The 24247-nt window shown below is 37.1% G+C and overlaps 1 long non-coding RNA gene across 1 annotated transcript; it reads left to right on the top strand.

Moving 5' to 3' along the window:
• The first annotated feature begins 22909 nt into the window (after positions 1 to 22909).
• Positions 22910 to 24031, top strand: LOC129896908 (uncharacterized). The gene is made up of 3 exons (XR_008768070.1): positions 22910 to 23183; positions 23281 to 23398; positions 23999 to 24031. It is a non-coding gene; the product is annotated as an uncharacterized LOC129896908 (long non-coding RNA).
• Positions 24032 to 24247: the final 216 nt, after the last annotated feature.

Genomic DNA, 24247 nt, shown 5'->3' with positions numbered 1-24247 from the left:
AGCCTAGATTGGGTCCTGATATTGGGGCTGATCACTAATATAATAGGCCAGATGAATGACCTATATGAACATAAGACCAAGGCTGCAATTGTGATTTTGAACTTACCCAGGTCAACTATGATCCTTCTCCGTGAACAAAGACTTAGGTCTGCGAATGCAAAATGCCAGGACCTAGACCTCGACAGATGCAAATCTCATCCCATGAACATGGTGACCAATACTAGTGGTCTTTGCGAATGCAGCTTTAGGATAGAGAACATGGAGACAAAGATCATTAGCCTCTACATACACAGCCCTAGGTGCGCGAATGTGAAGAGCATTGGATGTTGCAGCAGATGTTTGCATCATGTGATTCAACAACTTAGTAAATTCTCTGATTAGGTGCTCAAGATTCATTTCGAAAACCGTGCACACAAACAAACTATGCTACCCTACCAAATTTGATATTCTGAACGCAACAAAGAAGTCAAAACTTCCAACTAATTTTTTCTGAAGTATTGACCAAATTCAACCATTTTAACATCACAAAGCTCCAAAATAGAAAAACTCGCATACAAACCAAACGAACGACCAGGTGACCGAACTGTCAGTCCAAGCAAGTCATAAATGACTAGGGATTGCTATAGAAAATCTCTAAATGCCAAAATACATAGATATAGAGAAAATAACCTTTTGGGTCATTATGGTATCTAATACTAAAAAGGACTTTAGTCCTCAAAAGTAAAGAGTCAAGAAGTACTTGAAGGATCAAATAGGCATAGATACTGAACTAGCATCTGATGTTCGGTGTCCTAGGTAGACTCCTTGAATAGAAGATGCCCTTACTGGCTATAATAGTAGGAATGAATCTCAAATGTAACTATTACATCTCTAGCCAAAATAGTAATTGGCTCCTCCACAAAGGTCAAATATTCATCTAACTTAACTGAGTCATACCGGAGCATATAGGACTCATTAGGAACATACTGGTGGAGCATCGAAATATTGAAAACTGGATGAATAGATAAAATTGTAGGAGTTAAGTCCAACTCATAAGCGACATCACCAACAGTCCAAAGAGTCTCAAATAACTCTATACATTTGGGGTTACGCTTTCCTTGCATCTTGAATTTTATCACACCCTTCATTAGAGATGGTCAAAGGAATAAATGGTCATAAACTTTAAATCTCAAAGGCCGGTGCTACAGTCTGCGTAACTCTTATGCCAGCTCAGAGTTTATCTAAGTGGATCCTGAATCACCAAAACTTTGTCCAAATCCTCATGAAGCAAATTAGTCCCACACAGCATAACTAGAAAGCCTTAAATCGACAAACTAGCGAGCGACAATTCCTACTATATAAGGTCTTGAAAGGAGCCATCTGAGTAATCAAATAGTAGTAGTTGTTATATGCAAACTCTGTTAAGGCAAAAAACTGATCCCACTGACCACCAAAGTCCAATATACATGCTCGCAGCATATCCTCTAAAATCTGAATAGTATACTCTGACTACTCGTTAGTATGCAAATAGAAAGTTGTACTAAGGTCAACTGGAGTACCCAATTCTTCCTATATTGACCCAAATGCTATTAACAATACTAGAAGTCTGAGGCAACCCCACAATAGAGTCCATAGTGATCTGCTCTTATTTCCACTCAGAATAGGCAATCTCTGGAACTCACCACTAGGACTTAAATGCTCGGCCTTTACCTGCTGGCAACATGAGCAAAGGGATACATAGTCTGCAATATCTTTCCTCATACCACTCCAATAGTAGTGCTTCCTCAAATCATGATACAGCTTCATTGTGCCATGATGAATAGAATACCTAGAATTATGGGCCCCTTGAAGAATCAACTATATTAAGTACCCAACTCTAAGAACACAAATATAGCCATAAAACTCCTGAATACCAATGCATTGAAGGTAGCTTGCCTGATGTCACCTCGAAAAACCTAATCTTGAATAGCTACCAAGTCCTTATCCTTGAATAGTCTACCATGAATACCCTTCAATAGAGATGATTGCAATTAAACATAGGAAAGAACCCGCCTAAAATCTGAAATATCAAAAAGAAGAATTATATTGTCTAAGGACTAGATGTCCAAACCCAAAGGTTACTGTGAAGCTGAAATCAAGGCTAGACTACCTATACTCACCACCTTCTGGCTTAAGCCATCCACTACTGCATTCGCCTTTCCCGGGTGGTGTAGAATTAAGAAGTCATAGTCCTTCAGGATCTGAATCCACCTATGATGTCTCGAATTGAAGTCTTTTTAACTTATAATATACTACAAACTCTTGTGAGAAGTGTAGATCTCACATATGACCCCATATTGGCAATGCCTCCAAATCTTAAGCACAAAAACTACCGTTGCCAACTCCAAATCATTTGTGGGGTAGTTGTACTCGTGCAGCTTAAGCTTTCTCGATGTATAAGCACTAAAATGGACTTGTTGCATAAAAACACAATCCAAACCAATACTGGATGCACCACAATACATGATGAAGACCTTGCCTTCAACTGGAATAGACAGAATAGAAGTAGTAGTAAGAAGCTCCTTGAGCTTCAAAAACCTCAACTCATACTAATTTGACAAATCAAAAGGAAAATAGAGTTTGAGTCAACTGAGTCAAAGGTGTTGCAATCCTAGAGAAGCCCTTAACAAACCTCCTATAGTAACTAGGTAACCCAATAAAGCTCTGAATATCAGTGATTGAGGTAGGCCTTTCCCAGTCATGAATAGCCTCAATCTTTAGTGGATCAACCATAATTCCATTCTGGGATACCATATTCCTAAAACATTCTACAAACTCAAGCCAAAACTCAAACTTTGAGAACTTAGCATAAAGTCATTGATCTCTCAAAGTTTGGACCACAATCATGAAATATTTTCATGCTCCTCAATATTCTGCAAGTGAACCAGAATTTTATCAAGGAATACATAGAAAAAATAATCTAAATAAGGCCTTAACAATTGCCTCATCAAGACCATGAATATTGTTGGGGTATTAGTCAGCCCAAAATACATCACTAGGAACTCATAATAGTCTAATGAGTCCTCAAAGTTGTCTTAGGGATGTTTTCCTCCCTAATCCTCAACTGATGGTGATTGAATCTCAGGTCAATCTTAGAAAACACCATGGTACATTGAAATAGATCAATCTAATTATTAACATAAGACATAGGGTACTATTCTTCACCGTCACCTTGTTCAATGGATTATAATCTATACACATACTCATTAACCCATCTTTCTTCTTCACAAACAAAATGGGGGCCCTCCAAGATGAAGCACTAGGTCTAATAAATCCCTTACCCTAGAGATCCTAAAGATGAATGCTGAGCTCTTTAAGCTCTACAATGGTCATACGATAAGACAGAATAGATATAAAATGAGTGCCCAACTCAAGTTCAACATCAAAATAGATATCCCATTCAAAAAGTAGGACATGTAGGTTGATAGGAGAGACTTCTGTGAACTATTGCACAATAGGGACTGAATTAAATATAGATCCCTTTTGACACACATTCCGCACATATACTAAATAGTCCAAACACATTCTAGACATTAGCTTTGTAACAATGATACTGGTGAAACTAGGTCTCTCATACCAACTTTATGACCCAAAGAATCAATTCATTGTGGCACCTACGAAAACCCATCGGTAGGTAAGCCAACCCATATCTTGAAATGTCTAGTGATGAGAATAGTGGGCAGAAACCAAAAATTAATAGAAGATAAAAGAAATTTAAAAAGTAACACAATAGAAATGAGTAACAACATTAATTTATACATAAATTGAGCACATGATCCGATTCCAAGATGTGGTGGATAACAATACAAAGCTACAACAAGAGCACAAGTCCTAAAAGTGGACTAAAAAGTACTAACTTGACTCGAATACAAAACACTAATCAAAACTATATATCGATAAAGATAAGTCAAACTAGGATGCCATCAGCTTACATTCTATCTCCGAAGATATTTTCCAAGAAGGCTCAAATCACCACTGTCTATTAAAACTTGGATCTGCCTTAGAAAAATAGATCCAGAGTATAGTATGAGTACCAAAACAACAGGTACCCAGTAGGCATCATAGGACGAGTGAGCTTAGAAAGTAAAATAATATGAAAACAAGAAAGTAAACAACAACTAGAGGACATATGACTGAAACAATAATGGAAATTCTAACAATATAGCTCACGTGTCTTGGAAGAATGAACTAGTAAAGTAAGACAGCTATGTACAACCTAACGGGACCCCCTATAAGCCCAGAAGGTAAACTCATGCATAATTTATATGTAAGTAACCCAAACAAAACCCCATAAGCTCAATGAGTACACATAACAACTAAGGATAAAAGTATCTAAGACTGAAAAGTACTTCAGAGTTAATACGGACCCGAACTTGAACTGTTATGAAGGTACCCTAAAGAACCCAATGAAACTATAATGGGAAAACTCGAACCAATGAATAAAAACATGCCCAAACTCGAACCATGACAGGTGATAATATGTTAGGGCCTCAAATCGTGGCTAATAGAACTGTTCTACGACCTCAAATTGTGACTAATAGAAGTACATCAGGGCCTCGAATTGTGGTAATAGAAGTATGCCAGGGCCTCAAACTATGGCTAATAAAAATGCATTAGGGCCTCAAAATATGACTAATAAAACTATGTTAGGGCCTCAAATTATGGAAAATAAGATATTGAGGATCTCCATATCACACGCTTATCATTTTGGGGTAACATACCATAATGCTGAACCACATTCAAAGTCACTAAGGACCCACTCCATCTCAACACCCAAAACTCGATCCAATAAAACTAACAAGGCCTAAAATTGTGAAAGAAAAATAGAGGGACAAAAACTAAGGGAAGCTATTGATGAAGGTTTACAAAAGATAAGATTTTCCTAGCTAAGGATTCATACTATATGACCTAAGTCCTTTATATCATTCTATAAGGAGCTAGGTCATCTGAAACAACGTCCAAGGATTTCTAAGGCATAACAGCTCTAAATCATAAGTCTAAGGCAATCACTAGCCTTCTCCTAGGCTAAGGCCAAGAACAAGGTACCAAAATTAATACAACCAAACATATAATTTCAACTAGGAAAGATACACTAAAGCAACCAAGGTGAACATGCTCAATTTCTAGAAAACTACTCGAAAGAAGGCTAAGGTGTGAGTTTTTATCCAATAAACTTGATACAAGAGAGAAATCCATCCCAAAACTAGCTAATCAACAAGTAAATACCAATACTAGCTCAATCTAGGATCTGTAATCCGTAGCCTACCTCAAAGTTGATCACAACATCTCAAAAACCAACTAAATTGGAGCTATACCCTTTCGAATCGCTTCTGATTATTGCCACACTATTAAATACATGATCACAACATCCCGATAAACATATTGATACCCAATTCATTACAATTTAAGACAAACCCAAAAATAAGTCAAAACAACATTATGGGACCCATGACAGGAATCCCGCAATTGTCTTTGTCAATTGGTCCTATTTAGATCAAGGAACTTGTGCCCCAAAAATGGAACAATCCAAGCTCATAAACAAGCCAAAATAGTTCATGCATTTACAAGAATCAAAATTTACCATTTAAGAGAAAAAGAGGTCTTCAAGGCAAGAATTTACCTCTAAAATGAGCCCACCACATTGTCTTCATAGTCCCAACACAATTTCCCAATGATTCCTAGAGATTAACAATGAAAGTCAGCTTAAACGGAGCTATAAAGGACAAGATATTGCACTTTCAACTTGGGAAATGATTCTGAAATTAGGGTTAGTCAATAATATAACAAGCCCATTAATGACCTCCAAAAATGTGGAACCAAGGCTACGAAGATCACTATAATCAACTAAACCCAATCAACAGCCATGTCCATGAAAATAAAAGGTCAGGGACCTAGACCTACGCAAATGTAGAGCCCATCCCGTAAATGCAGTGACCAAGACCAATGGTCTCCACGAATGCGGCTCCAAGCTTGCGAACACAAAGACCAAGATCATTGGCCTTTATGAATGAGTTCTAGGCATGAAAACACAAAGAGCATTGTATGTTGCACTATATTTTTGCATCAACTGATTCAATAGGTTAGAAAATTTTCTGATAGGGTACTCCAAATTTGTTTGGAACCCCATGCATGTAAATGAACTATGCTACAAACCCAGATTTGACTTTTTAGATTCAATACTGATGTTAAAACTTTAAATGGAGGTCATCTCGACAAAAAGTTGGTCCCATGCCCAAGGCTTCATTTGGACATAAGACACAAGGTTGCTCAAAATGAGTTTAGGAGCCTCGAGATTAAAACCAAAGGTCCTTCTAGACCAAACTCTGTGTTTGGAGTTAACGAAAATATCAAAATTCAATTCTAAGGCTATCATCTTGATGTTATATCGAAGTCAACCATATGAACTTTAGAAGCTTCAAAACATAAAAACTCATATAAAAATCAAGAGAACGACTAGGTGACTGAACTGTCAGTCTCAACAAGTCATAAATTACTTGATATCACTGTAGGAAAGCTCTAAAGGACAAAATACACTGATATGGAGAAAATGACCTAGCAGTTCATCACATAAAATTATGATCTGTTTGTTTTTTTAGAAATTAAACTCACACATTTATGACATATCCAAAAATCAAAGGCAAAATCCATGTCAATTTTTGGAAATTAAATTTTTATGTTGCTCTCCAGATCTGATGTTTTCCCCTCACAAGTCTGTACAGTCTCACCAAAATAAATGTATCTTGGTGTCGATGTGTCTGAATTATAAGTGACTTTATTGTATAAAAATTAGACTTCCATGGCTACAACATATCTAATAATAAAGGTAAAAATTTCCATGGCTTGACGAAAATCAATTTTTAAAAGTGGTCTCTAGAACTAACTCTTTCCTCACAGATTTGTGGAATCTCACCAAAACTTTTGTATCCTGGTTTAGAAATGCCTAAATGATGAGTATTGATTCTATAGAAACTAGCCTATTCTCATGACAGATTCACACAATCTCACCAAAATATATGTTTCATGGTATAAGAACATTCAAATAACTAGTAGTTTGATTCTGTAAAAACTAGAATTTTAAGGCTATGATATAACAAAGATCAAGGACAAACTCCTTCTGGACCGACCGAAATTAAATTGTTGAAGTAAGATATACAATCGACTTTGATGTGACTTTAGACCTCATTCATGAGCTCACTTTTCTTTTTTGTATCTTTTTTTTTATTGTAGGTCTGCCCGAGGATGTAAATGGTCTCTTTTTCACATCAAAAAGATTCAAAGGATGTCCATAAGATTGATGATGTACCAATTAGTGTGTTACCTTTTAGCGCTAGGCGAGAAAGACGTTTAGAGTAGTCCTTCCAACTTCAATGATGAAGCATCCTTATCTTTTGTACGACGAAGAATACATGTCCAAAATTCCACTCTTTATGAGTGAAGTGCATGGAATGACCTCTTCTTATATTTTTATGAATATGTACATGATGAATTCTTTGTCCAAGATTTAGCGAAGAAATAGATGAATCACTTTCTCCTTTTAACTTTACGCGGATGGACTAGATGATGAGTCTCTTCCCTACCACTCGATGAAGGAGAATTATTAGCGAGTGAAAAGCTGCTTATTAATTTTCATATTAGTTGAGACTTCTATCAACATTTGTATGTAGAAAAAATTCAAAACTTTTAAGCCAATACAACTATATTCATCATGGAAAGAACGGGAGTATATGACTCAATTTTCACCATGCCGACTTGAAGCTTTGTGATATTGGAACCGTGAGATACATCACTCCTCTTTTTTCTTCTTTTTTCAAGTTTATAATAGACCATAACTAGTCTTAATATAAGAACAAATTGGAGAGAAACCACATGGATCATATTTCTTTGTAGTTCATCGCTTGGTGCATCTTTCTTTTGTATTGTGTATTTGGTGGCAATAAATCACACTTGATGCATCTTTCTTTGAAGTTGCACATTTCATGATGAATCGCACTTAGTGTATATTCTTTTACAATTGTTGCTTTTGCGAGAAAGAGTTTTTGGTATCATACATCCTAGTTTTAGCGAGAAACTACTTGGCGCATATTTGGAAAAATTTATTCCATGAGGAAGTAACTAGGTATTATTTCTAGAGTATCAAAACTTGAAGGCTTAGCTACAATTTGAAGACCTCTGTGACTAGAATACGTAGTCCAATTTGATATACTTCATGACATGCATTTTAGGCTTATGTGTCTGATGTGTCTCCAAAAGAAGACATTTACGATGCCCAAAACATAGAATTGTTGTAAGGTCTCAAGCGCGCTTTGTTAGTTTGTTATGCATTTTTGTTTAGTTTCCAGAAAAAAAAGAAATGTGCATGAGTTGGTGTCATTTGGATTGATGTGTTGAGGTTTAGATAAAGTTTTGATGAGAAGTGGATTAAAGCTACAATACATGAAGCTCACTAACAGAAATGGAGACTTGTACAGGGCATATGGAGTTGAAAAGACAAAGTTTGAGCAAAGGAACAACACCACTAGCCTCACCATTGCTCCTGGTGCACAGGATGGGCAGTGGTGTCAAGTCGTGGAAAGAATGGGACAAGGCAATGTAAAAATATGGGGAATTGGATCAAGTGTGCACACCACGACAGACATTAGTTGACGTGGTGCACAATGCGCCACGTGTGGGCAGTCGTCCAGGAGAAGGCAATCAACAAAATTGGCTAAGGCATACACAAAGAGGCACCACCAAGAGCCGTGGTGCTCACCACTATTTGTGGTGGGTACCGTGGTGTGATAGCCAGCCATAATTGTCTAAGGAATACATCATGATACACCACCAAGAGCCTTCTTTCTCACCATTGGGCGTGGTGGGTGCCTTTTAGTAGTCAATTAAAGCCTTCTTATTTGAGGTTTCCTAGTTGGTTTATGTTAGGGTTTCAAGTTCTATAAATACACCACTTCATTCAAGGTTTATGGACACATTTTTTCTATTGTTTTCAGGCTACATTGCATTAGTTAAACATTATTTTTGAGATCTTGTTTCCTTGAATATACACACCTGGACAAATTTGGACGAAGAACACAAAGCTTAGTTTCTTTTTGTATTTGTTTTAGTGTTTTAAATCAAGCTTTAATCTTCAATTGTAAGTTTGATTTATTTATATTTGTAGGCTTCCTACACATGATTTCTTCATGTTTTATTAAGTTATTCATCTTAATTATGCAAGGCTAATCCTACAACTAGGATTATCAGAACCATGACGACATAACTAGGTAGGCAAATGTAGGATTGATTTTTGTGATTTGTCGTTGCTTGTATTGTGATTTTATTCAATCAAAAGTCTTTATTAGTGAGTTCACACATTGAGAACTTGCCTGCATTCATTGCTTTATCTAAGTTACTTAATTACGGGAGGAGATAAAACTCTAAGATCCAGGATGAGGGTTAGTAAAGCAACCATTCTGATATTGGTAGGAGATGAATGAGATACGTCTAACAAGGAACAAGAGGTGAATTAGATGTTACCTAACTTGCTAGATTTTGCATGCAATATATTGATCAATATCATGAATACGAGTTTTCTATTAGGTTATAAGTCATGGAGATCATCACCCTAGCTTAGTATTCATACTGTTTACAAACTAAATCTTGTTTACTTGTTATTATATTGTTATTTGTTCTTAAATCAAAACCAAAATCCAACTTTTACTTTATGCACTTTATTTTAGGGAAGTAGAAACTACAACTAAATAGTTATAGCTAATATACCTATTTCAACCAATTCCTTGTGGGATCGAGCCCGACTATTAGTTGGATAATCATATTGCTAACGATCATCTATATTTCTTTTGAGAGGTATACTTAAAAGTTATCAGTGTCAAGGAGAGTTTTGACTTGAAGACTTTGCTCAAATTTTATGTTCTTTGAAACTTGAAGACTTTATTCAAATTTGAGGAGCATCACAACTTGAAGAATTAGCTCAAATTTGAGGAGTTTCGTGACTTAAAGACTTAGCTTCAATTTGATCACCTTCATGACATGTAGTTTAGGCTTGCTCGTTTAATAGCTTTATAACTTGCAGTTTAGGTTCATACTTTATGGAGCATTACAATTTATAGTTTAGGTTCATACACTTAGGAGCGTTATAATTTGTTGTTTACAATCATACATTGAGGAGCATTTTGATTTGAAGACTTTGCTTGAATTTGATGAGCTTTGAAATTGGAAGATTTTACTCAAATTTGAGGAGCATCAACTATTGAAGACTAACTCGAATATGAGGAGTTTCGTTACTTGAAGACTTACAGCTCATTTGGATTGTCTTAAAAAGTAACTTTTAAGTCAAAAATGACTTTTAAGCCTAAAACAACAAAGTTGGGGGGGGGGGGAACTTTTAACTTTTGATTTCTTACATTTTTTTGTAAATTTTTAACTTATTTTAAGCACTTTTTTGATTTGCCAAACACTTCGAAAAGTTAAAAAATAACTTAAATTCTGCTTTGACCAACTTTTTAGACAATTCAAACATGTTGTTAGCTCAAATTTGTTGAGCTTTATGACACACATTTTAGTCTTGTGCATTGAGGAGCATTATAACTTATAGTTTAGGCTCGTACATTTAAGAGCATTATAATTTTGCAGTTTAGGCTCATAAGTCAAGGAGCATCTTAACTTACATAGACTCTTCAGTTTTAATTTTGGAAGAAAGATTTCCCTCATCCTCAATATCATCTATATTTTCTTCATTAATCTCAAAGTCAAGCTATCCTTGGCTCCACTTGTAGCCATATTTAGCTCAATCTATAATGACCTTAAGGGTCATTTTTGGAAATTTGTATGAAATTATCATTTTACCTCTATGATTGTATGGTTGAATGTGTTAAACCTTAATAGATAGTGAAATGGGCAAATTCTTGAGTTCTATAGAGTTAAATTGTGAAAAAGTGGTTTTTGGTACCAAACGGAGCTACGAGTCTCACAATAGGATTCTGTCAATTTCATTAGCTCCGGAATGTGTACATGTCTAAGAGTTTCTTTGGAAATAGATTTAGGGTTGATATGTGAATTTGAGGTCTCAAGTTGGAAAGTTTTTTTTAAAAGAGTTAAGTTTGACTTTGGTCAACTAATTGAGTTCGGAGATTTAAATTGGATATTTGATGATTCCAATGATTTCGGAGGGTCATTCAAACACTAGAAATGGCTTTATTGTAAATTTTAGAGGTTTTGAGTGTATTTTGGATATTTCAACTGCCAAAACTAGTTTTCTTGCGACTTAACAGATTCCGGGTCAAGAAGACCTGGAATTTGAATTCCGTTAGTTCCATTGAGTTTGGAATGTCAAATTTAGTATGAGTGCATATATTTTTTGTGAGTATACTATTCCGAATGATTTCCGAGGGTTTAACTGAGAGTGTTTTAGACTTGGCCAAAAACTGCAGGTCCTGCTTTCTGGTGTAGCACTTTTCCTTCATCGCGATCGCAACAGGGGTAACACAATCGTGAAGGGTCCTCCCTTATAGTATACTTTGCGATCGCAAGGTAAAATGAACTGAACAGTGTTCTATTTCGGGAGAAACCCTATTTTACCACTTTTGAGTTCTTGAGCTTCTTGGGCGATTTTGGGAAGAGATGTTCGAGTAAAATCATTGGGTAATTGATTTTTAACCTAAAACCTTCATTTTTCACTAATTATTTGAGGATTTTAACTCCAAAATTTTAGTTTCAAACTCCAAACCCTCTTGTTCTTCCCTAATCATAATATATGAGAATTGGTGATTTCTAACTCGTTTTGAACTCTAGTTTTCATGGGATTTTCAACCATGAGTTCCTTATTATGAGTACAATGTGTTTTTTCAATAAAATTCTAGATTTTATCCTTTTCAAAATTAATCTATTTTTGGACTGTTTTACCCCCGGTTCAGAAACCTATCAATAGTGGGTTATCCTTTTGGGCATCGAATTCAAAGGTCATTCGTCTAGTAGAGCATTTGAGTGTAGTTTTGGCAATTGAGGTAGGTTTAGTTATCCTTGTTAGTGTTGAGTTAGGGTAATTAGTCAAATTCTATGTTGTAGGCTTTTGGACAGGGTCGTAGTGTAGTTTGGGACTGAAAATTGATATTGTGATGCCCATATCGGGGATTATATGTGTTGTGTAGCCCTTGTGAGAGACTTATGTGATATTTTATCCACAATTGAGATTGTGTAATCTATGACTTAGCTGAGAAAAACTGTGAAGAGGTTATTTATGCCTATCTAAGGAGTTGAGTTGGGGTTTTGAGCATGTCTAAGTATTGAGATATTGTTGAAAAAATGGTAAACACTTAAGTTGAGGTATTTCCTTTCCACTACTGTCTATTAAGAGTGAAAGTGATGCTTAGTTTAAGTTTTGAGAACTTTGAACCTTATACTACATGTTGAGTGGATATTACCTCCATGCCTTATGTGTTGTAAATGCATTCATCCTCATTCATCATCATTGATCATTAGGAAGTTGAGAATTGTGGAAATCCTTTTTTTAGAAAGAAAATGTGATACATTTTATCTATCCTTGACCACGAGTAGGTGGCAAACAGAAGAGGTATTAGTATCATGACTTCTTGAACATAAGTTGGGTTTTGAGGTATTTGATACATTGAGATTGTGATAAGGTATATGGTCTGTGAGAAACCCATGGATCCTTAATCCTATCGTATCATTATATTATTTCATCATCATATTGGATTGCATTGCATTGATACATGTGATACATTGGCATATCTTTTAATCAGTGATAGTGAATTATGTTTATGTGTTTACTTTAATCGTATTGTTCTGTATAAATTGGTGGCAGCATAGCCAAAGTGGGACTTTTCTGTGGGCAGGTAGAAATATATCTTAGTTTATTTCATAGTTTTTGATTAATGCCTTATACTTAGTCGGTTAAACCTACTCAATATATGTGGATTGTACTCACTCCTATTTTTGTGTCTCATTTTAATGCAGATATAAGTCAGGGAACCTAGGGCAGTACTTACTTCTCGCAGATTCATCATTAGATTAGTGGTGAGATCTTGGGATCCAAATTGCCACTAGTCCATCTTTCATTTACAGCCTTTTCTATATTCAGAGAATTAAACTGTGTATTTAGATTTAGATTTTTATTTCGAAGCTCATAAATTTATAACACTAGGTTTTGGGGTATTTTAGTTGTCTTTTATTTTGCGTTTATTTGTGGCTTGAGTTTTCTTTGGGAGTCTATTATGATTTTACTTTTTGGCTTATGCTTCAGAATGGGATTTGGGATGTTTACCATTATATCCTAGGTTTTTTGGTAATGAAAAATTGGTATCAAAGCGCTAGGTTTACTGGTTTCATAAGTTAAAGTGTAAGGTGTCTGGTAGAGTCTTATGGATTGGTACGTAGATGTCCATATTTATCTTCAAGAGGCTACAAGATACTTATTAGGATAAATTCCTTCTATTGATTCCTTTCGTTCTAGTTATTCATATCAAGTGTTATATACATCTGATCTATTCCTTCTGTGTAGATGGTGAGAAATAGAGCGGTAGTCGCTGAGAGTAAGACTGCCTGCTGCCCGAGCCCCACTTTGCGGGCGAGGCAAGAGATGTGGTGGAGTCATGAGATGAGGCCAAGCTAGGGGAGTGGCACCTGCTCGTGGTCGAGCTAAAGATTTATCGCCTGAGCCACCGCAACAGACTAAGGAGTAGAGGCCAGCCCATCCTCCTATTCTTCTTGATAGTGCTCCGATGCTTTAGGAGTTATTGATAAAATTATTTTCTAGATTAGATGGTGCTTTGAATCCTGGTGTTCTCCTAGGTACTTCAGGCTCTCCTATCGCAGTTGGAACTATGCCACCAGTTTAAGGGCCTAGTGTTAGGTTACAGATGCTAGGATCTTCTTCTGTGCCTTCTAACATACCCCCAGATTTGCAGCTCTACCAGTTTCTTCTAGTGCTTCCATGTTGGTAGCTGACCACAAAAGCTTTGATAGATTTGTTTGGTTGGCACCTCCCAAATTTGATGGTACAAAAGGGAGAAGGCTTATGATTTTCTTTATGAGTATCAGGACAGGTTGTTCAACCTAGGTATTCTTGAGGAACATGGAGTAGCCTAGACTTCGTATCAATTCACAAGGGTGGCCAAGAAATAGTGGATATTGGTTATTGCACGTAGAATTGTTGGTTCCCTTATGATGAGTTGGGAGCAGTTTTCAGAGGTGATCCTTGAGAGATTTGTGCCTTAGAGCCTCTGTGACCAGCGTGTGTTTGTTATATTGGAGCAGGGATCTTTATACATATCTGAGTATGAGGCTTGCTTAAATGATTTGTCTCATTATGCCATGTCTAGTATTCCTATTGAGCTTAAACGGATCCACAAGTGGGTGAAGGGATTCGCGGGTTATCTTTAGAAGGCTACAACTTTCCTTGTACTATTTGGTGGTACTTTCCAGTGTATTATTGACCATGCCAGGATGATATAGAGCATTCGGCATGCTAGACAAGGTAAGATTCAGTTTGCAGGGTCAATTTAGTGGTCACTACTCCAGAGGCAGTAAGTATTCAGGTTTAGGTACCCATGGTTATCAGGGCAGACTAGTCACAGCAGCTATTCAGGGCTCAGATGGTACAGGTGGATCTAGGTCGGGTTAGATGGGTTATAATGGTTCTTCGGGCTTTGGAGGCCATATTGACACTTTTGGTTATCCTCCAAGGGGTTCAGGACCTCGAGGATGCTTTGTATGTTATCAATTTGGGGATAAGTCCCAATATTTCCCAGACATGCTCCTTTTACTTGGAGGCCTGGGATACCGGCTGTTAATTTTTCTCCTGCTCCAACCATTAAAGGTACTACACAGGGCACTAGAGGTGGTACCAAGGGTGACAAATTTGGAGCTAGTGGTGGTACTTGTGGTGGTTCACAGTCCAGAGGTGACCATCAGTTGTGTTATGTTATACTAGGTAGATCTTAGGCAGAAGTCTCTGATGCAGTTATTATAGGTATTGTTCTGGTTTGCCAGCATCCTGCTTCAATATTATTTAATCCAGGGTCTACCTATTCTTATGTGTCAACCTATTTTGATCTGGGTAGTGATTATTTGTGCCTCTTAGTATGACTATTACTTTTTCTACCTCGGTAGGTGAGTCCTTAGTGGTGGATCGGGTATATTGGGGGCACTTGGTGATATTTTCGAGTAGAAAGACTTGCCTAGACTTGATTTTATTAGACATACTTGATTTTGATGTGATATTGGGTATGGATTGTTATTTCCCTATCATACTATATTAGATTGTTATGCAAAGACCGTGACCTTAGTTTATCTCGGTTTGCCTGGCTTGGTATGGAAGGGTAATCCGAGTTTGTATCTGAAGGGGGTGATATCTTATACTCATGCTCATTGTCTGATGGCTAGAAGTTGTTTTTCTTATTTTGCTCATGTACGCGATCTCACTACAGATTTACCTCCGTTAGAGACTATGAGGATGGTAAGAGAGTTTATGGATGTATTTCCCAAAGACTTGTCTAGTGTTCCTCCTGACCGAAATGATGATTTTGTGATTAATTTGGAGACGGGCACTAAGCCCATCTCTATTTTTCCTTATCGGATGGCTCCAGTGGAGTTGAAGAAGTTAAAAGAACAATTGGAAGATTTATTGAATGAGGGGTTTATTCATTCTGGTGTATCGTCAAGGGGTGCACCAGCCTTATTTGTGAAGAAGACGAATGGTACTATAAGGATGTGTATTGACTATCAATAGTTGAACAAAGTCACCATCAGGATTAAGTACCCTCTTCCTCGCATCGATGATTTATTTGACCAGCTTCAGTGTGCATCACTATTTTCCAAAATTAATTTGAGGTCTGGTTATCATCAATTGAGAGTTTGAGAATCTGATATCCCAAAGACTGCATTCAGGACCTATTATGGTCATTATGAGTTTATGATTTTTTCCCTTCGGTGATGACTAATGTCCCGGCTATTTTCATGAAGTTGATGAACTGGATATTCCAGCCTTATTTGGACTCATTTGTGATCATGGTTATTGATGACATCTTAGTTTATTCAAACAATGAGGCAGATCATGTTAGACACCTGAGGATAGTCCTTTGGTGATTAAGAGAGGATAAGTTGTATGGAAAATTCTCCAAATGTGAGTTTTGGCTCTAGTCCATGGCATTCTAGGGTCATATGGTGACCAAGGATGCTATTATGGTCGATCCGGCTATGGTTACAATGGTTCATGATTGAGTTAGGCCTACTTTAATTATCGAGATTTAGAGTTTTATTGGGTTGGCAGGCTATTATCACCGATTTGTGTAGGGCTTATCTTTTATTGCAGCCCCATTGACTAGGCTAACTCAAAAGACCGTGACATTTCAGTGGACTGATGAATGTGAGGAGAGCTTTCAAAATCCTAAGGATTTATTGACTTTAACACCTATTCTAGCCTTACCCGAGGAAGGTGTGGCCTTTATTGTGCTTTGTAATACTTTAGGAGTTGGCTTGGGTTGTGTATTAATACAAAAGGGTAGAATTATAGCTTATGTTTCTCGACAGTTAAAGGTACATAAGAAGAACTATCCTACCCATGACTTAGAGTTGGTGGTAGTGGTGTTCATTTTGAAGTTGTGGAGGCCCTATCTTTATGGTGTGCATTGTGAAGTCTTTACTGACCACCATAGCCTTAAGTATATCTTTTCTCAGCAGAATATGAACAGGAGGCAACGAAAATGGTTGGATTTGTTGAAAGACCAATCCCACTAAATTGAATTAGGTCCATAAATTTAAGAAATAGTGAGAATTCTTGATCTCTCTCAATTCAAAAATCTAGGATTTGAATTGATGTCTATGACATCACCATGCTTTATCATTTGGGAAAATCTAATGTGGTAGTAGATTCCTTGAGTCGCAAAGCACTTATATAGGTACTTTGTCCTTCCTTAAGGCGGATGAGAGGCCTTTATCTTTGGAGGTTCATTCATTGGACAGGCAGTTGGTACGACTTGATATTTCTACACATCATTGCATTTTAGCCTTTGTGGAGTCTAGGTCAACCTTGATGGACCAGATTTAAGCACACTAGTTTGAACATGTTAAGTTAAGGGCCATTCAAGATAAAGTATTGAGTGGTGAAGCAAAGACAACCTCTCTTGATCTGGAGGGAGTTTTGAGGATTAATAGTCGTATTTATGTGCGTAAGGTTGGTGATTGGGTATGTATGATATTGGATGAGGCCCATTTCTCTAAGTATTCAATTTACCCAGGATTGGCAAAAATATTTCATGACTTCAAACAATACTATTGGTGGTGTGGTATGAAGAGGGACATTGTTTATTTTGTTGCTAAGTGTATAAATTACCAACAGGTGACGTATGAGCATCAGAAACTAGGAGATTCTATGCAAAGGATGCCCATTCCCGAGTGGAAGTGGGAGCATATTACCATAGACTTTGTGTTTGTATTACCTTTTGCATTGGGTAAGTATGACTCTGTATGGATGATTGTGGATGGACTGACCAAATTAGCCCATTTACTTCCGATAAAGACTAGCTACACTGCAGAGTAGTTAGCTAGGATCTATCTTCGTAATATTGTCAGGTTGCATGGGGTGCCTATCTCTATTGTGTCGGATTGAGGTTTATTGTTCACTTCTTACTTTTTAGAGGCATTGCATCATAGTTTGGGTACGCAACTAGAGATGAGTTTAGCATTTCATCCCTAGAATGATGGCCATTCCAAATGGACTATTTAGGTGTTGGAAGATATCGTTAAGGCCCTATAGGACCAACACTTAGCACAAATGGAGTTTGCCTATAATATCAGTTATCACTCCAGCATTCATATGGCACCATTTGAGGCATTATATGGTCATAGGTGTTGGTTACCCATTGGGTAATTTGATTCAGTCGTAATTGAGGAATTGTATACTGACTTACTCAGGGATGCTATGGAGCGGGTACGTTTGATTTAGGGTCGACTATTAACCACTTAGAGTCATCAAAAGAGCTATGTTGACAGGAGGGTTCACCCCTTATAGTTCATGGTAGGTGATTGCGTGTGGCTTAAAATATCGCCTATAAAGGTTATGTTGAGGTTCGGAATAAAGGTCAAGCTTAGCCTGAGATTTGTTGGTTCGTTTGAGATTCTGAGGAGAGTAGGTGGGGTGGATTTTTAGTTATCCTTACCCCCCTTGATTATCGGTTGTCCTTTTGATGTTTCATGTCTCTATGCTTCGCAAGTATATATCGGATGAGTCCCATGTGGTTTCTTATGATTTAGTAGAGTTGGGTCCGGATTTGACTTATGAGGAGGAGCCAATAACTATCATAGGCAGAAAGATTCATAGGCAATGGTGGCATCAGCCTGTTGAGGAGGTGACTTAGGAGTTAGAGTCTGATATGTGAGCCCGGTACCCTCAGCTTTTTGAAACTCCAAGTACTTTCCCTTATCTTATGTTTGAGGATGAGCATCCTTTTTAGTGCTGCATGTTAAATGACCTTGAGGGCCATTTTTGGAAATTTACTTGAAATTACCATTTTACCCTTATTATTAGTGCCCCCGATTATTATTTTTTCAGTTTGTGTGGTTGAATGTGTTAAAGCCTTAATAGATAGTGAAATGGAGAAATTCTTCAGTTCTACAAAGTTAAGTTGTAAAGAGTGGTTTTCGATACCATACGGAGCTACGGGTCTCAACGGGATTCTATTAGTTCCACCAGCTCTAAAATGTGGAAATTGGTCTAAGAGAGTCGTCGGAAATAGATTTGGGGTTGATATGTTAATTTGAGGTCTTAAGTTGGAAAGTTAGTTTTAAAATAATTAAGTTTGACTTTGGTCAACAAATTGAGTTTGGAGACTCACATTGATTTCTGATAATTTCAATGGTTATGGGGGGTGATTCTAACGCTAGAAATGGCTTTATTGTGAGTTTTAGAGGTTCCAAAGGTATTTTGGGTAATCTCAAGTGCCGAAACTAGTTTATTTGTGACTTAACCGATTCCCAGTCAAGGAGACCTCGAATTTGAATTCTGATAGTTCCATTGAGTCTAGACCATTGAATTTAGTATGAGTGCATATATGGTTAGTGAGTATGGGATTCCGAATGATTTCTGAGGGTCCAACCGAGAGCGTTTTAGACTTGGCCAAAAACAACAGGTTCTACATTTTGGTGAAACACTTTTCCTTCATCGCGATTGCGATGGGGGTCATGCAATCGCGAAGGGTCATCTATTATAGTTTTCTTCACGATGCAAGGGGGGTCTCCTCGATCACGAAACAGAATGTCTTTGTGGTTTTCGATTGCGAGGTTTAATGACTCACGATTGCAATGCATAAAAATGACCTAAATAGAATTCAACTTCGGGAGAAACCCCATTTTTACCATTTTTGAGTTCTTGAGCTTCTTGGGGTGATTTTTAGAAGAGGTGTTCGCGTAAAATTGTTCTGTAAGTGATTTCTAACCTAAAACCTTTCCTTTTCATTAATTATTTTAGGATTTTAGTTCCAAATATTTAATTCCAAATTCCAAAACCTCTTTTTCTTCCCTAATCCGACTTTATGAGAATTGGTGATTTCTAACTCGTTTTGAACTCTATGTTTTATGGTTTTTTCAACCATGAGTTCTTTATTATGAGTAGAACGTGATTTTTCAATAAAATCCATATTTGACCCTATTCAAAATTAATCAAATTTTAGACTGTTTCATCCCTTATGAATTGTATGTTTTATTATTAATAGTGGGTTATCCTTTCGGGCATTGAATTCAAAGGTCGTTCATCTGGTACAGTGTTCGAGTGCGGTTTTGTCAATTAAGGTATGTTTGACTATCCTTCTTGGGGCTGAGTTGGGGTAATTAGTCAAATTCTATGTTGTAGACTTTGGGACGGGGTCGTAGTGTATTTTAGGACTTATAATTGATATTGTTATGCCCGCGTGGGGGATTATATGTGTTGTGTAGCATGTATGGGGCCTTATGTGATATTTTATTTGCGATTGAGATGTGTAATCTATGAATTAACTGAGGAGAACTCTGAAGAGGTTATTTGACTTGTATGGCCGTCTAACGGATTTATGGGGGTTTTGAGCATGCCTAAGTATTGAGATATTTTTGAGAAAAGGGTAAACACTTGAGTTGATGTATTTCCTTTCCATTACTGTCTATTGAGGGTTATGAAAATCCTTTTTTGAGAAAGAAAATTTGACACCTTTCATCTATTCTTGACCACAAGTAGGTGGCAAGCGGAAGAGGTATTAGTATCATGAGTTCTTGTCCATGAGCTGCATGGCGATTTAGTTGATACCTTGAGATTATGATGAGGTATATGCTCTACGAGACCCCTATGGGTCCTGCTTGTTAACATAGCTCAGCAAGTTTATACGACAGGTTGGGCGATAGCCTTGATCCCACTGTATCATTATATCATTGCATCATCATATTTATTGCATTGCATTGACACATGTTATACATTGACCTATCAGTTAATCAGTGATATTGAACTATGTTTATGTGTTTACTTTAATCGTGTCGTTCTATATAAATTGGCGCAGCATAGCCAGAGTGGGACTTTTCTACATGCAGGTGGAAACGTTCCGTATTTTATTTCATAGTTTTTAATTAATTCCTTAGACTCGGTCGGTTAAACTTACTGAGTGCATGTGGATTGTACTCTCCCCTACTTCAGTATCTCTTTTTAATGCAGATACTAGTTAGGGTACCCAGCGCTGTAGTTGATTCTCGCAGATTCATCATCATCAGATTAGTGGTGAGATCATGGGATCCAGATCGCCTCTAGTACATCTTTCATTTACAGTACTATCTATATTCAAAGACTAAAAATGTGTATTCAGATTCAAATTTGTATTTAGATGCTCATAATAATTTATGATACTATGTTTTGGGGTATTTTAGTTGTTGTCTTCTATTTCGCATTTTATTTGTGGCCTGACTTCCCTTTGGGAGTCTCTTATGGTTTTACTTTTTGGCTTAAGTATTGGGATGTGATTTGGGATATGTGCCATTATGACCTCAGTTTTTGGGTCGCGACACAATATCAGGAGTACGAGTTTGTAGTTCTTAAAAACTTTTAGGGTTTTATGGCCTGTAATTGGTAATGAAAATCTCAATACATACCTTGGATGCATATTTTGATCCTAGAAGTTTCAATAAGGTAATCTTTGTAGTAAAGGCTCAAGCTCCTCCGGCGATTAATGAAGTCAATGGCTTCTCATCATTCCTTTGTCTGGAATTAGTAAGATCTATCATTCTTACAACACACCTTTTGCAATAGAAATGCTTAAGGAATGTTTTCTCTATCATCTCCTAGCTATCCATGGAACTAGATCCGAGTTGTATATACCAATTAAAAACATTTCTTTTGAGAGACCGAACAAATTGCTTAACAAGATAATCGCCACATGTTCCAGGATTATTGCAGGTTTTGATAAAGTGTGATACATGTTGTTTCTAATTTCCTTTTCCTTCAAATTAATATAAATTAGAAGGTTGATAGCCAGCATGTATCTTTAAGCTATTAAGCCTTTGCATATATGATTATACATTTGTCAGAGAAGATTTGAATGTGGACTAAAATTTATCTTTGATAGCCTCTATGATGAAGTCCTTTAAATGGTCAACATGAACAAAACTTTCAGCAGACACTTGAAACACCTTGATCGTTATTTCTTAATTTGCAAAGGACTCTTTTTTTCTTGTGTTTCATGAAGCTTCACAAATGATTTAACATATTCTTATTCCTCCATACTCTCTATCATACTTGCTTTTGTCAAATTTGCAAGTTGTTCTTTTTGTTGTTTTATTGTTGAAGCTTCAATTACCATCGCTTGCACGACTACCATAGAATATGAAGAATAGTGTGGAACATCACTTGAATAGAGATTGGATTGATAATAACATAAAAAAAGATTGGAGAAGATCTAGTGCTCAAGACACCATTATTGTTTTGCATGAAGGGATAGTTGAACTGACAATGACGTTCTTGTGACAATCTTAATCGATCCAAAGTTACAATATCAGCGATGTCGTTCCATCGTTCAAGAATATATGGAGATGATATTGTTTCTTTTAGAGAAGATAAATCAAAAATATGATATAACTTGTGTTACACCCCACACCTTTTAAACTCAGAATGTCTCATAAGTTCCTTGGACATTACCATATGAACTGGATATGCTTCGACACTATCAAATGACTCCAACGAAGGGAGGATGTGATACCCCGTGGTAGAGAAGGTTGGAAGGGGAATCATAAGAGTCCGGAAGGAATAGGAGGCCAAGTAACGAGTCGTAGGACTCGACTTATCTACGTAAGCTGCTAATTTAGAAATCTTACATACGTGAGTTACTTGATTACATACCAAGCTTACGTAGCAAGGGTTTCATAGTCTCTTAAAGTGAGACGAGATTACGAACGAGATTACGAACCCACGAGGAAGAGAAAAAAAAATTCGCGGGGCAGCCAATGGGAGGGTGACACGTGGCTGCACCTAAGCAGGCAGGTGACCCACCTGCTTGGGGTCAAGTAGGTGACCCACCTGCTTGGGGGGAGGTGGACCCCACTGCCACATGGCAGCACCCCATTGGCCGCATATTGAGGTGGCCCAATAAGGGGCTGACACGTGTCACCCTTAGGGGCTGACATGTGTCACCTCATATATATATGTATATATGATTCTTAAGCTGTTCATTATCCAAAAACAGCAGCCAACATAGAAAACAAAAACGTGAAGAACCAAAAGGAACAAGGCAGCAACATTTTGGAAGAATTAAAGGTGAGTTTTCCAATTTTCTTCCGTGAATTAATTATATACGGTGTACCTTAAGTATGTGGATATGTATATATGTATTTTAAGACCTTCATGGAAGTAAAACTCCAGCTTTTCAATTGGAATTTGGAAGAGAAAATAAGAGAAAGTCGAAGGAGAAAATGTTAAGAATTAATTAACCAACCCGTTTTTGGAAGGGACAGTGATTAGTAATATTGGTATAACTTCTTGTGTACAGATTTGTTTCGAGTGATTTAATATGTTTTGGAAAGGTATTTCGTGGCTCTATATCTTTCATTCAGACTCCAAAATCCAGTTGTACTTGTATAAGTTCGAAAAATGGTAATGAAGTGTAGAGGAGGTTCTACTCAGATTTGGTTTTGGAAATTCTACACGGACAGCTGTAAGTATTTTGGTCATATCTTTTTGTACAAAATTGATGTAGGGTTGATTCGAAATTGTTTGCGACCCTAAGACATATGTGTATAACTTTCATGAAGGGCGTAAATCCTGTTTCCCTCCATTACCCCTTCGAAACGAAGCGACAAGGTGAAACAGTAAACTGTCCAGATTTCACATTTTGGATAGTTTTGGCGAGTTTGACGAGTTTAACGTAAGGTAAGGTTTCTTCTTTAAATTTGAGCTTTATGTGTTCTGATGGAGCATGTTACACTCCCTATTGGTGGCTGGAAATATGAAAATGGCTTAGAAATACTTGGCGTTCGGAATAAACTAAAGTGTAGTCGTTATAGTCGAATTGTCGTCAAGGTAAGGCGTTGTTCTTGTGAGTTGCTGCTGCAGGGGTGTGGTGTCTTGTTGCAGGGCCTACATATGTTCTAATGTGGGTTAGGGTGCTTCTGGTTGAGTCCACATGACCCCCCGTTGCGTATAATTAAAGGCGTTGTAAAATAAAGACTAGACACCCTATTTGATATCATCTTTTTGAATAAGTCGTTTGGAGTTTATGTTGTATATTGTTAGTATGAATTGCTGCAGGTTGTTGTTGTTGGTTGGCTGTAGGTCTTAGGGACCTAATTGGAAATTCGGATAGGGCACATTATAGGGGAGGTGCTGCCCAATTTTCGTTAACGCCTTAACAAACTAAAGGACTAGTCGAGGAAACAACTAAGGCAATAGATTCCATTAACATTAAGGCGTAATCCAAGATACTGGAAAGTTAAGAGTAGTTGATATTCATATTACTTTCATATTGAATAGGTTCAGAAGACGACGAGACGAGCAGGATAAAGGGTAACTCCCAAAAGGTATGTAAAGCTTTCTCTTGGCATGTTTTGGTATAAGTTCGTACAACTATCTTTCTTTCCTTTTGGCAAGTTTTAGCCTTAAGTGAAGTGTGTGTGGAATGTGGGGATAATTCCATTCCCAAAACTCCAAGTATGCCTCATAACCCATATCCACTGCTTAGTATTGGAATTTCTGAAAGAATTGAGTATTGCCTAGTAAGGC

The sequence above is a fragment of the Solanum dulcamara genome, chromosome 7, assembly GCF_947179165.1.
Source record: "Solanum dulcamara chromosome 7, daSolDulc1.2, whole genome shotgun sequence".
Taxonomy (NCBI): domain Eukaryota; kingdom Viridiplantae; phylum Streptophyta; class Magnoliopsida; order Solanales; family Solanaceae; genus Solanum; species Solanum dulcamara.
Note: the sequence above shows the minus strand (reverse complement) of the source record. Positions and strands in the feature narration are given on the sequence as shown.